Source organism: Topomyia yanbarensis, chromosome 1 (assembly GCF_030247195.1).
Source record: "Topomyia yanbarensis strain Yona2022 chromosome 1, ASM3024719v1, whole genome shotgun sequence".
Lineage (NCBI taxonomy): Eukaryota > Metazoa > Arthropoda > Insecta > Diptera > Culicidae > Topomyia > Topomyia yanbarensis.
In genome coordinates, this window is record NC_080670.1 from 62,358,679 (window position 1) to 62,363,193 (window position 4,515).

A 4,515-nucleotide genomic window follows, 5' to 3' on the forward strand; every position below is an offset into this window, starting at 1 on the left:
TGTATCTGATTATTGGAAAACATTCGTTTTGGTGGGGGAGGATGTTGCGGCAGTGCGCAATTTCTAGTTGTCCCCTCGCCACTCATTTATACTTTTCTGCTATTGTAATTGAGCCTGTGATATAGAGCAATAAAATCAGTTCAGTCTAAGTCAGCCACCGCCGGCGGCGGTCGCTTGATCGTAGTTCTTTGTCTCCTTTCCGTTTCTATCACAGTCCGTCTTTGTGCTATTTTTCCATGCATTGGAGTTTTGTGCGTCGATAGTCGGATAGCAGGAAATGGGTCCTACCGCTGAGAACGAACACCTTATTTTTACAAAGCTTCGTAAAGTGTCTATTTTTTATAAAACAAATAAATCTCAGATTTGAGCAAGAGTAATAAATTACAAGCGAGTTTATATTTTCTTTTAAATTGGGATGCACCAAATTTAGTTTCAAGAGTTTATTTTAAATACATTTTTTGTGAAACTAGTTGGCAATTATTTCAAATTATTTTAAGTTAAAATTCACAACATTTTTTATTGTTCAATATTCTAACGTGTTAAAATGGATGAAACTTTTTGTACATTGATAAAGCACTGAAATAAAACAATTTTAGCAGTTTAAATATTTTCAGAATCTTTTATTCTAGTTGGACACAAATTAAACGAATTTTAATTACTCGAATTTTACAGTACATTGAAATACTTTGTGTAATATCAATTAACATCAATTTAACAATGAGTATCTTTCCAGAATTAGTTTATTCAAACATTTGAATGAAAAACATTGACATCAATAACTTAATGTGGGTGAACATGCAGGTAACCCCGGAATACTAAACATGCAGGTAACCCCGGAATACGAAAACGGACTTCAACTTGAAATCATTTTTGGATAAATAGCTGCAAGCGGAAGATTTTAGGTAAAACCATCCAATCTTGTTCTCCATACATCAGTACAGGGCTTAAAAATATTAAATTAAAATTAAAAATATTAAAAATATGTAATGATTACTTGGAACAGTGATCAATGTCACCCCGGTTTACCGTACTAAAATTACCGAAATATTCGATAGATTTTGACAGACCAGTCAAGAGATTCATCACCGAACGTTCAGTAAAAAAATCATTTAGCGAACTGATTAGCGAACGGTAAAACGGTAAAAAATTACCGAATACTATAAAATATGTGCAACAACTGTGTAATGACTCGAACTGACAACCTTTTGCTCACTGAGCTCGCCTCTTTACTAATTCGGTCATACCGACACACCAAACAACAAATTATTAACATACATACCATTAGTTTTTTTCGCCAGATGCTTTTGACAACGTGTCTTTCGAATCCATTTTGTATTTGTATTTGTATTTAAACAATTTCAGTCCATCTGACACTGAGTCTTAATGAACTATAACTATGACTAAACTATACATAATTAACCTAAAGTGACAACAAACGGTTCCGAAACTGTGCAGAACTAATGACGAAGTCGAAGGTGTCGGTAAAATCGTTGAAGCGACGGACCATTGCTAATATTGGGCTATTGGCAGCGTAGTTAGTGCTGCGCATTTCAGTCTGTAGCAGTGTTCGAGTACGAAGGACACGGGTTGGTGCGTACAGGTTAATTTGCGATAGGAGATCGGGAACATCATATTTAGCCAGAAGAAGCTTGGATACGAAGGTGGCTTGCGAAGCGTGCTTACGGTCTTTTAAGGTGTGTAGTCCCAATAATCGACAACGGTCTCCGTATGAAGGTAAGTTTAGCGGATCATTCCAAGACAATTGACGTAACGCATATCGTATGAATCTGCGCTGGACGGCTTCAATTCTTTGGCTCCAAGTTGCATGGTAGGGATACCATACGACGTTCGCGAATTCCAGCTGTGAGCGCACCAGTGAACAGTAAAAAGCATAAACATAAAGGATCCCAGAATTAATTGGATATTTTGAACATGAAACCTAGTAGACGATTAGCTTTGTCAATGATCGCTGAGAAGTGATGGGTGTTCGTTAGCCTTTCATCTAGGATGACGCCCAAATCTTTTACATGGTCAACGCGTTGCAGGTGAGTTCCAGCGATGTTGTAGTTGAAAGTAAACATGTCCCTCGTTCGATGAAAGCTGATAACAAAGCATTTAGCAACACTAAGAACCATCATGCTTCTTTTACACCAACTGTAGAAGGTATCAACGAGATACTGTAGCTCTCGGCAATCGGCTTCTTTCTTTATAACTAGAAATATTTTCAAGTCGTCAGCAAAAACAGTTTTCCTCCACGCATCAAGATGAAAACCACATCATTCACGAACAGTGTAAACAGTAACGGACCAAGCGTACTACCTTGAGGAACTCCAGAATGGTTGGAAAAGGATTCAGATACATTGTCACCAATTTGGACAACGACTTCACGGTGAATAAGGCATAATCGCAGCCAACTGCAGAATCGGGCAGTGCGTCCAAGTTTAGCAAGCTTCGTTAACAGTATTTCATGGTTGACAGTGTCAAACGCAGCCTTAAGATCAGTGTAGATCATGTCCACCTGCAGTTGTTTGGACATTTGTTCTGTGCAGAAGGACGTGAAAGAGACCAGGTTCGTCTCAACCGATCTACCGGGGAAAAAACCGTGCTGACAAGTGCTAATGTAGTGCCGGCAAGCTGCAAACAGCGACTCGTTGATGAGCGATTCGAAAACCTTCGACTCGACTCGCAATGAAGTAATACCACTGTAGTTTTCGATATTGGATTTGTCACCTTTTTTGAACACCGGGAACACATCCATTCATTAGGAAATTTATGCTGTTAAAGTGACATATTGAAAAGGTGTGCCAGTGGAATCGCTAAAATATCGGAACATTTTTTCAGTATAGCAGAGGGTATAGCACTTAGTCATGGAGCAAACAACGATTTAGTTTTCCGAATTGCAGAGGGAACCGATTGTTCTGAAATTGTGAATACATCCATGTCCACAGCGTCAACAGGAACATCACGAACCGCATTTTCGAGCTCGATTACAGATGGCACATCAGTTGTGAAAACACCCAAGAAGTAACTAGCAAATAGTGAGTATTTTTCCGCAGTCGTAGTCGCTATTTCGTCATTGTAAACCATCTTAGATGGGAGGCCAGTTTCTTTTCTTTTCGTGTTAACGAAAGACCAAAAGCCTTTCGGATTTCTTCGCATGTTTTGTGGAATGCGGTTCACATATCGTTTGTACAGCAGTTTATTGTAACTACGATACTCATTACTGGCTATTGCAAAAAAGCGCTTGAGAAAAAGGACATCTTCAATTAGTGTACGCTCGAAGAGCTTTGGCACGAGTACGTTTTAGATTCCGAAGCATGGCGTTAGACCATGGAGGCTTCCTAGGAGGTTGGCATTTAGGCACGGATATTTCAACACAGTCAAGCAGTAGTCGGTTGTAAAGGTTAACTGCAGCATCTACATCCACATGATCAAGTTGTACACTCCAGTTGATCAACAACAGGGAGCGGCGCAATGTAGCTAGATCAGTTTTGCGAAAATTTCGACGATCCGCAACTAAAGCTTCTTCGTATTGCAAGGTGCTACTGGTAGAAATTATTTCTAAAGCGGGATGATAGTTATCCAAAGGATCGATCACATTAGAAGCTTCACTCACAGAACACTCAGGCAGAGCAATCCCTTTTACGAAGACGAGGTCCAGAAAACGAGATTGGTGGTTGGAGATCGTGTTTACTTGATTTAGTCCGTGGAAAGCCATCCCGTCCAGTAGTAAACGGCTGGCAGGATTAGTTGTCGAGAATGACGGGCTAGGGTAAGCGTATCCACGTTCAGAGGCTACCCACATAAGTCCTGGTTGGTTGAAATCGCCAAGCACAACCATTGCATCGTTTGCATTTGCCTGAGAAGAAATGCATTCTATAGAGTCTAGATGGAGCTGCATAATATTGCAGTCAAGACGTTTTTCAGGAGGAATGTAAACAGCGCAAATAAAGTAGCACTTCATCGATGTGGTAATCTTCGTCCAAACAGCTTCGATGCATGATGAACTATCCACACCAAATTCACAGGAGACAAGTGTGGAAGAAACAGCTATCAAAACTCCTCCGCCGCGACCGTGAATGCTGTTGCTATCGCATCGATCCGCACGATAAACCGTGTAACCATCCCCGAAGAGCTGCACAGATGTCCTTAGTCCTCTGACGTTTTGGTAGTACAACCGCAAACCGTCAACGCCAAACAGGTGTCCCGGCATCTTATCCGAACTTAATGTACTCGATGGCAAGCTAGAAACCAAAAGGTTTTCAGGAAGCGGATCGTCATAAACAGCAAAATACTCGCCTGAGAAGGGAGTTCGGAAGACCCCCTTACGACCTCCGAACGCAGGGCCGGGACGACTGAGCTGGCCGCTGGCTAGTAGCTCAACTGCGTCGGAGCGCTCGGGGGCTCCCGTAGTACTCGGGGGCGTCCCGGTGATGGCGGTAATACGTGAATTTATCGAAGCAGTTTCGACAATGACGGTGAAATTATGGTTGGACTAAATGATGGCATGTAGAC